Below are 13,725 nucleotides of genomic sequence, written 5' to 3' on the forward strand. Positions count from 1 at the left end.
TCAGCATTTTTTGAAAGATTGTTTAGTATTTTCCTGTCTTGAGATTTTCGATAAAAAAAAAACCCTTCCTTTTTGCATAATTTACATTAAAAGAAATTTACAGCATTATTCTCAAATCGGTTTTTGTTAGTCTAAACCCTGAGCAAAGAATGGATGACCGCCGCACTGCAAGTCAAAAAATTTCGGCGTTCTGTCATTAAAAAATAATTACAAAAATAAACAAGTAAAAAAAATTTTTTTTCCATTTGAAAGTTTTACTATTTTTGTTTTAATATTTTTACTTACATTTTCTCAGATTTACCCGCTGGTTTCTACAGAAGAATGCGGTAAATCCTGACTTTTGTTGCAACTGTTCTTTTCACGGATGAATGTACATATACGCGTGATGGTGCATTTAACACCCACAATCAGCATGTATGGACAGAAGTAAATCCACGTGCCACTTACAAGGGAAACTAGGGAAGTGTGACTCGTCAATTTTGAAATAAACTAGTAGGATGTATGCCTTATGAAGAATAATTTTAGGGGGCAACATTCGTTTCGGCCCATAGAGGGTCCTATGAGAGATAAAAAATAATTAAGTATGTAGAAAAATCGCTATTTCATTACTTCAATGCAGACTATTAGTTATTGTAATTATCTTATACTCCAATTAATTTTATGGTACTTTCACGTACTATATAATGCATATTTATTGTCAAAATTGATTTCGAAAATTTTTTTTTCTGTAGTTTTTCAGAAAAATAAATTTAAAAAAATTGGCATTTAAAAAAAAAAAAAATTGGCATCAAATTTTTTAAATTTTTTTTTTCAAAAAATTTTCCAATATGAAAACTAGTAAACAGTAATAAATTTCATTTATATGAGAGTCGAAATATAATACGCATTTTACCAAACCGATGGAATTTTTTGTTAGTAATAGCTTATGTAACATCCAAAAATGTGATTTACAAAGAAAAAAATTTCTTTTCATATTGTTAGATCTTGCAAAAAAATCTGAAATAATTTATGTGATTGCATGAAACTAAATTGCATTTATAAAAATGTTTTCAAATTTGTTTGGCGGGAAATTTGAACTAAAAAATGTTTAATATTTCAATTCGATTTTTTTCATAAAAGATCAACTGTACTGTACACACTAAATTTGAAGTGATATGTCACTTTAAGTGGAAAATCCGTTGATATCTATGTCCTGTGAATTGTTCAATATTTTGTCAAAACATTGCTATCTTTATAAGATTATTTTTATATCTGATATCCTAGCTAATTTTTGAAATATTTAACTTTAAAAGTTGGCCTTAGCTAGGATATCAGGTATAAAGATAATTGTATGAATAATATTTCAAAAATAGCAATGTTTTGACAAAATATTGAACAATTCACAGGACAATTTTTTTTAATAATATGTTAATTTTTTGGCAAAAAATTAAAAATTTTTTGAAACTAATTTTTTTAAAATTTTTTTATCAGTTGTGCAATAAAAAAAATTAAGAAAAAAAATGTGTCTATTAAAGCGACAAATACTTGCAAATTTTGTTTATATAGTACGGTTGACCTTTCAAGAAAAAAAGAAAATCATTAAAAACTGAAATATTTTTTTAAGTTCAAATTTCCCGCCAAACAAATTTGAAAACATTTTTATAAATGAAATTTAATTTTATGCAATCACATAAATTATTTCAGATTTTTTTGCAAGATCTAACAATATGAAAAAAAATTTTTTTTTTTTATAAATCACATTTTTGGATACACATTAAATATGAAAAAATTCCATCAGTTTGGGAAAATGAGTATTATATTTCGACTCTCATATAAATGAAATTTATTACTGTTTACTAGTTTTAATATTGGAAAATTTTTTGAAAAAAAAAATTTAAAAAATTTGATGCCAATTTTTTTAAATTTTTTCTTCTGAAAAACTACAGATATATATAAAATTTTCGAAATCAATTTTGACAATAAATATGCATTATATAGTACGTGAAAGTACCATAAAATTAATTGGAGTATAAGATAATTACAATAACTAATAGTCTGCATTGAAGTAATGAAATAGCGATTTTTCTACATACTTAATTATTTTTTATCTCTCATAGGACCCTCTATGGGCCGAAACGAATGTTGCCCCCTAAAATTATTCCTCATAAGGCATACATCCCACTAGATTATTTCAAAATTGGCGAGTCACACTTCCCTAGTTTCCCTTGTTAGATTCATTCGCATCAGCGACGATTTTCTATCAATGTTTGGGCAAGAATAATCGGCGACCATTCTGTCGACCCGTATCTTCTGCCAGAACGCCTTGACGCTAAAAAATACTCCACGTTTCTGCAACAAGTGCTGCTAGACATGTTGAACGACGTTCCTCCACACATCCGGCGGGTAATATGGTTCCAGCAGGATAGAGCACCAGCTCATTACGTACGAGAAGTGCGAAACTATCTGGACGTAGCTTTTCCAAACCAATGGATTGGGCGAGGTGGTCCTATAGCTTGGCCACCGCGCTCGCCAGGTCTTTCATGTCTCGATTTTTTTTTTTATGGAGACAGCTGAAGGCTCTTATGTATGAGACTCCCATTGAAAGAACTTGCAGTAAGTTTTCGGCCGCTGCTGGGGAAGTTCGCGATATGCCTGGTGTGTTTCAGAATGTTCGCCAATCTTTTCTTCACCGTTGTACTGCGTGCATAACCGCTGCCGGCCACTGTTTTGAACAATTATTGTAATCGCATTCCATTAAATTTGCTTTCATAACTTAACGCCATCGTTCTTTGTGTGTTTTTGCCTCATGTAAGAACATAGCTTTTGACGCCCTCTAACGGTTTTGCGTTTTGTTTTCGACCATGCATTGTTTGCTTGGGTGTGTATTATCACTTCCTAAAATTTTGCCCATCTTTTATGAATCACCCTGTATATATATATATATATATATATACACCGAAGAGCCATTACATTATGACCACCCTGCTAATAACATGTAGGACCACCTTTAACCCTCAAAACTGCTAGCACCCGCCGTGGCATTGATTCCACAATGTGCTGATAGGTAGTCTGAGGTATCTGGTACCAAGCGCTCACCAACTGGTCCTGCAATTCCCTCACATTGCGAGGGGTTAGCGTGGCAGCACGAATTTGGTTTTCCAAGTATGACAACAAATGCTCTATTGGATTAAGCTCAGGTGAATTTGGGGGCCAAGACATGACTTGAGAGTCACTGGAATGTTCCTCGACGATTCGACCCATTATGACATGGTGCATTATCCTGTTGGTGAACACCATCTCCCGCAGTTAAAACTGTTGTCATGAATGGGTGAACCTGGTCTGCAACTATGTTCAAGTAGCTTACAGACGTCAGGGATTGTTCTATGAGGATTATGGGTCCTAATGTGCCCCATGAAAACATTGTTTCTGGGCGAGAAAGCATGAAAACCTGGGCGAGCCCATTGTTATAGATGGAGGGTGGTCATAATGTAATGGCTCTTCGGTACATATATATATATATATATATATATATATTGTAGTATAGTAGATGGTATGTTACACTACTAAGAAAATAAACACGGGTTGTTTCAATTTTTACTTAAAAAATTAATTGCTTTTTTTCACGTACATAAAATTATCTCATATAAGCCGTAAAGGACCCTAAATTACATTTGTTTAAAAAAAAAAAAACTGACTCTCTAGAATGTTGTTTATGATTAGTTCTCTGTTATGTTAATACACTCTATAACAAAAAAATCGACGCACCAAGAAGGAGTTGTCCGATTGAAACGAAAATAAGTGGATAGGAAGACAATGTACAGAATAGTAAATGATTAAAATTTCAGAACAATTGAATAATTTATTGCAGAGTTACAGTAAGAAGTTCAATAAGGTGTTGACCCGCCTCTAGCCTGGATACAAGCTGCCGCACGGCGTGGCATAGACCGATAAAGTTCCCAGATGGTCTCTTGCGGTATTTCCTGCCAAATTCGATCCAATTGTCAAACGAGGTCATCAACATTCCGTGCCAGATGCAATCGCCTTCCCATCATATTCCTGACATGCTCGATGGGAGAGAGATCTGGTGATCTGGCAGGCCAAGGAAGAGTTTGACAAGCTTGCAGACAGTTCATAGCAACGCGTGCCGTATGTGGTCTGGCATTGCCCTGCATAAAAACCAGCCCAGGACGCTGCAAAAGGAACGGTGGCAAAACAGGTCTTAGAATGTCGTCGACGTACCGCTGTGCAGTAAGTGTACCTCTAATGACGACCAAAGGGATCCGGCTGTCAAAGGAAATGGCACCCCAGACCATAATGCCTTGTTGAGGGCCGGTGTGGCGTGTAATAGTGAAGGCAGGATCCCCCTCTGCCCTGTGCGTCTCCAAGCACGTCTTCGATGATCGTCAGGACACAGTTGGAAGCGGGATTCGTCGCTAAAGACTATACGTCCCCAGTCAGCATCATTCCAGCCATATCTGTTCAAAACATTCATGTATAATTAAATAAATGAAGTGAAATAAAATAATGATGTGATCGCGACATTCAAAAACTGCAATATAATTTAAATTTTGTGAGAAGTGAAATAAGAGGTATTCTCTTCAAACTTAGATATATCGAGGAGCCGTGGTGGTTGAGGGGATAAGGTTTTTGCCTCTCAATGAGGTGACTCGAATCGCAGCGGTGGCTGGTAATTGTGCTCCTGACTCGACCCGACTACAGTGCTCATCTAAAATTAGTTTTTGTGGCAGAGAGATCATGGGTTAGAACCTCCTGGTCGCCAGGCCAACCGTGGGAGGTTTTCATGGTTTTCCTCTCCTTGTAAAGCAAATGCGGGTTAGCTCAATCAAAAAGTCCCTCACGAATTTTAATGTTTGCCATTGCTTGACCCAGGAGTTTCCCTGTCTTCAGGGTTGGGCTCAAAATTATAAGGTTATAGAGTTGAACATTGATAGTCGTAAACTCAGAACTGGTTTGGCTGCTCAACGCAATATATCGGCGTAATATATGTAATAAAGGCGTAATAAAGTATATACCTGTATACACTCTATAACAAAAAGAATCGACGCACCAAGAAGCAAACACCCGATTGCTTTGAAATTTCGTATGCATGAATGTTTTGAACAGATATGGCTGGAATGATGCCGACTGGGGACGTATAGTCTTTAGCGACGAATCCCGCTTACAACTGTGTCCTGACGATCATCGAAGACGTGTTTGGAGACCCCTTGCCATGTTTTTCGGTTTTGGGTAGACCCCTGCTTACCTGCTATTGATTTTTTATAAATTCCTCAACTTCAAATGTATTTTTGACAGCTGGTATAGTGCTACTCACTGTGAAAGATTTAAATTTCTGACTGTAGTGAAGTGTAGTGTGAAAAACTTAAGAAAAGAACACATGTTAATTTTATACATTTTTTAATTAAATTCAAACTAATTTAATTACTAATTTAATTTAATTAATATGTAAATGGAATAAAATAGTGCACTATAAGACCCGTACTCCGCTACTACTATTATAATTGCGTGTAAATAAGTGTGTATACAAAACCGTAGTAGTGTCGGTCTGTTTAGTATGACATGGACCCCTTGCAGGTTGTAGTCGACCCATGGGGGTCGATATAGACCACTTTGGGAATCACTAACGTAGGCGAACCAGCTGCTCGCTGCAGACGGCTAGTTTTAAATAAAAGGATATGAATAAAATTTATTTTTATTTTCATATCGTTTACTTAATTGATATGAGTATATACGCAATGATGCCATAATAATTGCGTCATTCTAGTTCGTTTATCAAGATAACTTCGTAACCTTAGAATTTGGTTTATTCTGGTATATTGGAACATTCAAGGTTAAAAATGCATCGAAATCTAATGAATGGAGGACAGGCGAGTATAATGTCAGCTGACGACACAAACGTGATCGGTTTTTATTTGTTTTCGAAGTGCTTCTTGCTGGGAAGGCAGGAAAAAGAGTTACGCAATTTTTTAAGAGATCTCTTAACCTTCATTGATAAAAAAGATTGAAGCGTCATTTTCCTAATAATTTCCTTCGCTGTACTTTTTTATGCGTCATCATAAATTCGTTTTGTCCATGAAAATTGCTTACATTCCAGATTTTTCGTGAAAATTGCAATGTATTGTTTTTTGTTTAGATTTTAAATCATTTCCATTGATTCATAATATATTTCATCAATTTTGTAACACATTGTTTAGAGTAAACATTATAGCTTTTATCTTTGGAGAAAGATCTACAGGAAAAAAAAACTTTCTTTTTTAATATTTATTCATGTGAAATCGAATCCGCACAAAAAACCGGATGGTTGGAAATATTTATAACTGTGAGGAAATAAATTTATTTACACCTAAATAACTTTTGATCTTATTATAAGATTTTTACGTGCTAGGAGTACGTGCTTAATGGTTCGAAGGCCTAACTTTAAATACGATGATTTATTAGTGTAGCCAATATTTTAAGTTAAGAAATCAGACACAAAAACGCAATTTCACTAAAAAACATATCTCTTTTTCGTCTGATTTTGATTTTTGACTTTCAAAATATGGGAGGTATTTTTTATTTTATAACCATTGTTGAACAGCTAACATAATTTCGGGTTTACGACTAAGAATGTTTGACTCCTTATCCTTGTCATTTTGAACCCAATCCAGAAGACAAGGGGACACCTAGATGAAGTATTGGGAGAAAGTTACACTCGTGGAAGACTTTTTGATGAACCCAAACCGCATTTGCATTACATGGAGAGGAAAAACACGAAAACCTTCCACTGTTAGCCTGACGGCAAGCGGACTCTAACCGTCTACCACTGAGGATATTATTATGTCAGCACTGTGCCGGGAACAGAATTCGAATCGACCAGTCTTAGCTGGGATTCGAATCCGGTTCACTTCATTGGAAGGCGAGCACTCTATTCCCTGAGCCACCATTACTCTAATATGTGACGTAGGTGCAATTTAAAGAATAAGGTTTCAGTAGCTCATGCGGGAGAGGTGTTAATTTTACTTAGTGCGTATTTCTTCCTATCTTGAGAGCAGGCTGAGCAAATCAAAAAAAATTTTAACGCAATAATTAAGTTCGTTTGTCGGAGTATAATTCCATGTGAAAAATTATTTTCAATAATTATTTATTATTTTTTGCAATTTTATTTAATTATAGTAAAAAAGGATTTGAGTTGTAAGGTATAATAATATTTGCATCATCTTAGAGTTTTAGAATTGTAATGACAAAATATAAAATTTGAACGAAATCGGCCCAATAAGTATCCCGGAAGTTTAAGAAAATAGTGCAAATGCATAAATTCAAACTCATAATGTAATTAATATATTTTGGGGGATACAAATAATTTTGGTTCACTAAAATAAAGAACTAAATATCTATATTCGCATCGCTAGCACATAAACATTTAAAAAGGATTAAAAGAACTTTTTTTAAACCATTTTTGTAACTTAAAATATCGTCTGCATTAAACCATTAATATAAAGGTCTAGCTTTTGAACCATTAAGATTGCTCCGTAGTTCGTGAAAATTCAATAATTAGATCAAAATTTATTCAAGGTGTTCACATGTTTTGTTAGTTCACTGCACATATTAAAATATAGGGTTAGGGAAAAGTTGGACCACCCCTCAGAAATGTATTTATTTTTAATTTGTTTACGTTCATCGCTTTACTCTTAGCTCAACATTATTTATTTCTAACCTGTGAAGGTAGCATGATAAACTGAATTGTGGTCAGAAAGAGGAACGAAGTGGACAACGGTCAAAGATCAAAGGGGGCATCAAATCGTTGACAAAGTAAACTTTTCATTATTATTAGGAAACCAAAATTTTTAAGACATTAATACTTCGCTTAAGCGAAATATTTTATGAAGCAAACGAAATTTTATCAAGCAAATATTAAGTGAAAAATTTTATGAAACTATGACTTGTAAACAAATGTAATAATGAAGTTTGGGCCATTAAAATGTAAATGTTTATAACGCCCCGCTCGGGGACAATTTGATTGTTAATGGGGGCAATTCGAAAATGGACTCGACACGAGTTTAGCCCTTTTGCCCCGGGCCATTTAAATGCAATGCTAGATTTCGTTGCCAAAATTGAAAGAAAAAATCAAATTCTTAAATAATTGCAGTCAATAAATATTATAAATTCTTTTGACGAGACCAGAATATCAACTGGGTTTTTGGCATCGTCAAGTTAACCTCCCTGCAGCAGACTTAGCGTGGACTTTCAAACTTTATAGAAAAATTTTGAAAAGAGGACAACAGTAAAGTCTCTATTTACTGCTAACACTTCAACTCATAATCGTATTCTTGAGGCTAGTTATAAATTTTTTTTATTCATCGTTAAATCTGGAAAAAATCATACCACCGGAGAGAATTTAATAAAACCGTCAATATCAGCATCTCTTAAAACGATTCTTGAAAAAGATGACAAAGATGCAAAAGCTATGCCACTCAGTAACAATACTGTTAGCAGAAGAATAGACGAAATGAGTGAAGATATTGAAAACAACATGCTGAAAACAAGAAAATTCTCAGTGCAAATGGATGAATCAACTTTGATAGACAGTGTGGCAGTATTGATAACTTACGTAAGATATATTGATAAAGGGCATTTTGCTGAACAAATGCTGTTCTGTAAAAGATTAGAAAGCACCATGACCTCTAACGATATATATATAATAAGCTAAAAAAGTACATAGATGTCAATAATATACCAATAAATACATAACATCTTGTGCTGCAGATGGTGTTCCTGAGAAAAATGGCCGCTTAAAATTGATGAAAGATGAGAATCCAGAAATGATTCTCGTGCATTGTGTTATTCATAGGGAAAACTTGGTAGCTAGAAACATCTTGCCTGTTCTAAATGAAGTACTACATTCAGTAATAAAGAGCATCAATGATATTAAAGCTAATGCCAAATGTGAGCTTCTCTTCAAGCTATTTTGTGAAGAACAAAATGCAGACCATGTTAGACTTTTACTTCACATTGAAGTAAGATGGCTCTCTAAAGGGAACTGCCTTATAAGATTTATGGAACTGTTTGATATTCTTAGTGATTTTTTAAGCGACAAACATAAAATGAAGTATCTGTTAACAGTCGATGATAAAGCATTTGTGAGTTATTCAGCCGATATCTTTGAAAAACTAAATATATTAAATAAGCAACTTCAAGGAACAAATAAAACTCCTGTTGATGCAAAAGTGAAGATATTTGGTTTCATTACTCTTATTGAGTTATGTCAGATATATATTAACAACATTGGCACCAAAAATGTGAAGTAAATAATACCACTTTACTTGTTATTGTCGATCATCTGAAAATTCTATCGGCTGATTTAAAAGAAAGATTCGCTGATTTAAAACAAATTGATTTTCCAACATGGATGATGCAGCCAAAGTTAGTGGATTTGTCTGATATTATTGGTTATTGCTTGGTTAGTGGATTTGTCTAAATATGCAGTATCAAGAGGAACTCGCAAAAATGCAAAATGATGAGTCAGTTAAAACTTTATTTAATATAAAATGAGTGATGGTATGGCTTTGTGAGGAAATCAAATACTCAAATTCAACCAAATGTGCAAGAAAACTATTGCTACCGTTTCCATCTTCATATTTAGCTGAATTTGGATTTAGTGCTGCAAATGATTTACTTCTAAAAAAAGAAATCGTCTGGATATAACACAACGGGGATACTTGAGACTGAAGCTAACCAAATTGGAACCTAACATAAAATCTCTGTGCAGCAAGGATCTCACTAAATTAAAATATTAAATTATTATAGAAAAATCTTTATTAAAACTATTTGAATTTTAGTTTCTTATTATATGTTTTGAAAATTTATTTACTGTGTTTCGTTAACAATTTCCTAGCGATTTCTTCCTAAAACCTATCATTCAAGTTTCTCAAGTGAACAATTAAATTTTTAAATAATAAAAATTATGTATATGTTACATAGGGGGACATAAGAATTTTAGAATGGCTTAGGTGGGGCATAGCACGAAAAAGGTTGGGAAATACTGGTCTAGGGCAAAAAAAGCTAGAAAGGAAATAACTACCCTAATTAAGAGGCTCCGCCCCATTCGCATTATTTGCTAGGGACCGTAGTTTAAAGATCAAGCAAAAGAAAAAACGAAAACCTCATAAAAACCTGACGAAATCTCATGATTGAAGATTAAACAACATCAAAACCAGTTTAATTGTCGAAGGAAATTGAAGGGATGAACAAAGGCGAAAACGAAGCATCTTCAAATTTTCACTGACACTCTAATTAAGCAGGTTTTTAATACTGTCTTTCTTAGTGGTGGTGATTTGCAAAGTTCTTGTTTTCTCTTCACTAAAATATTTATTTACTACACATATTTTGAATATTCAGAGTGTTTCGTAAAGACTGCCTTTAATATGTATTTTTAGACTCTTTATTAAAAATTAAAACATAGAAATATTTACATTGTATATTTAATAATATTTTTAAGCTTGAGAAAAGAAATGCTATCGTAATCTGACAAATTACAGTACTGGAGGCGAATGTAATAAACTGTAAGACTGGTTTGAATCTGGAAGGAAAGAAAGATGATTATTAGAAGCACCTTCAAGTTTCAACTTCCAATTAAGCCTGTTTTGCTATTTATCACTCACGTCTTCCTGTAGTGTGATTTGACAAATTTCGATATCGTTTTTGTTTTTACTCTCTTAAACGTTGTTCTTATGTTGCATTATTTTGGCATCTTGCCAATTTTTGCTACTATAGTTTTTTTTTGTAACTCTTCCAATTAATTAGATATTTAAAAAATTAAGCAAGAAACTCATAAAATACAAAGAGAATATAGGATTAGTTAAAATAAAAAAATTTATATTCTAAATCTCTCATGTTTTATTCAAATATAAATGTATTCCAAAACAAAAACAGTGTGAGTTCTTATGTATGTTGCAGTTGTATAGCTTATTTTGCAACTTTATTAGAGTTAATTCTTCCAATTATTTAATTATTAAAAATTAAGCTAAAGAATCATAAGATACACCAAGAATATAAGATAAGTTTAAATAATAATTTTCTTTAATTTTCATTCCAAAATGCATCATATATTCCCTCAAAATAATGTATCCGAAAACAAAAACAATTCGAATTCTTTTATGTGTTGCATAATATTACAGTCAGTACGCACTAGCAATTTCTATGCGGAAAACAAGCCTCTTCTTCTAACCAATCGTAGTTCTCCATTTGGCGCTTACCCTTTTGATATAAAAAAAACTCGCCACCTCTAAATGACCTTTATATTATTTAATCATACGTAATGCTTGTTATTTCTCTGTTATTCTTTCGTAAAAAATATTATTTAATGTTTGCTTATTTTTTCACCCTAATTGAATTAATGCTATTTATTAAAACGTTCAGAAATACAGTTAAATACGAAATGACGTGTTGAAAATCTAGACCAATAAAAATAGTTTCGTTATTCCGCTTACGAAGAGTAATAAAAGTCACCTGAGTTTGTTATGTAACGTATGCAGAATGACAACATTCTAATGTTTGATCTGATAAGATATTGAATGATAAAATTTAAACTAAAAATAAATATTTTTAAGAAATAAAATAGAAATTTTAATTAATTTTATACTTTTGTATGAAAGTAATCAAATTTTAAAACACCAGCATCGTGAAAAGGACTATGCAGAAAAGTAGGTAACAGTATTTAGAATACATAAAACTTTATTCTAACTACTACTTTAATAACTGACATTTTAACAAAATCTTGTGTTTAGTAGTTAGTATAAGAAATAATCCGATTTCTTTTTTTAAAGATTATGCCAAACGAGTTACAAAAACGTATAGCTCATTCGAAAGGTATAATAATTTCATGAAATGTTTTTAAATTTTCATTTTTCAATAAAAAATCGTTTAATGACGCCTTTATTAAAAATAAATAGTTATGAGCAATTATTTTGAGCAAATGCTACCGCTATTTTAATTAAAACCATTATTATTAAATCTTAACTTGTGAAATGATGCATGATTATACAATCAGAACTGACATGCTAGAAGAATCGTGATATTCTAAAAAAAAAAGAGGAGAAATAAATATAATAAAAAACTGTAACCGTTCTAAATATATTTTTAGCATATATGCTTAATGTTTCGTATTAACTTAAACAGCTCTAATTTAATATTTTAATTAATTATTTGTTTTGTATGCACGTACTTTTCATTAAATTGTTTCAGATTTTTTTTTAATTTTAAATTACATGCCAATGAAAATGTTAATAAAAAGCATAGATAACAAATTATTTGCGATAATAATATTTGCATAACGAGCAAAAACTTCCTAGGTACTTGAGTTAAAATACTTGTATTTTGTATAATGTCATCAAATAAAATGAAGAAATAAGAAAAAACCTTCTTATAAATTTAATTTTTATAATACATATTGCTAGTTTGTTTTAAATAACATCATGAAATATATTCATGAAATTTATTAAAATAATAATAATTTGCTTGCATATTTTTTAAATTTAAATAATAGTTTTCAAATTTGAATAATAATAATTCTGTAATTAATTGCAATTTATACGATTTAGATGATGAATACATGTTGATGTGTTGATTTGCTTTTCATATTAGTCTTCGCAATATTTCTCTATAAATGCATTAACACTAAATATAATATATTACAGTTTTATTATTTGAATTTAAATAATGATTTTTGTAATTTTGAACATAACCCAAAAGACAAGGGAACTTCTGCATCAAGCATTGTGCTAGACTAGCTTTCGTGGAGGACTTTTCTGATGGAACTAACCCGTATTTACGTCGGAGAAGCATAGCGGAGAGGAAAAATTACAAAAACCTCCCTCGGTTAGCCCGGCGGCAAGGGAATTCTAACCCATGATCCACTGAGGATATTTTACGTCAGCTCTGTAGTTGGTGTAAGCTGAGAGCATTCGTGTCAAGCAACCACCGCTGTGATTGGTGACACTTCATTGGGGGGGGGGGGGGGGGGCACAAACGCCATTAAGCCACCTCGACTCTAATCAGAAGTATTAATTAACAAGAAGTAATTAAGTATTTTATCCAGAGAAGTGTAATTTTTCATTTTTTCTTTTGTGCCTTTATATGCCCTATCCGATATCGTGCTGATTTCCGTGAAAATTTAAAGAGATGTTTAATCCGCATTTCCGTTATTTCTGATTAAATATTTATGTGCTCACCCCTGCATATTTGAAAACTAGAAATTTTTTTAATTATAGTTTGATATATTTCACTGATTCAATAATAATTTTTTGAGATTTAAGAATGTGAACTTTTTTTTTTTTGGAATTAATATCACCGAGCAGACGTTAAAAAAATAATTATTTTTATTATCTTACACATGTTTGAATATATACTTTTTTTTCTTGAGAAATGTTTTTTTTCTTGCAGTCTGAAACTTTATCGCTCATATTTTTATTCTTTTTATAATGGGTGTCTACACTGTGGAAAACTCTGGATCGATGTACGGAAAAAAGTTCCGGCACGTGAAAATCGATTTATATTCGACTATTATTTGTCAAAAGATTTACATTTTAATTATGTATTTTGAGCATAAATTATTTTTACAATTAAAATACCGCCAAATTTATCGAAGCATTATTTGACAAATCCATTAGAAATGGTGTTGGCTGTTGTAGTCTTGAATGCAAAAAAAATTAATTTTGCTGAGAGTATAACAACATAATACTTAGTTAGACATTC

This window comes from Parasteatoda tepidariorum, chromosome 3 (assembly GCF_982258835.1).
Source record: "Parasteatoda tepidariorum strain Cologne lab strain chromosome 3, Ptep-v5.0, whole genome shotgun sequence".
NCBI classification, from domain to species: domain Eukaryota; kingdom Metazoa; phylum Arthropoda; class Arachnida; order Araneae; family Theridiidae; genus Parasteatoda; species Parasteatoda tepidariorum.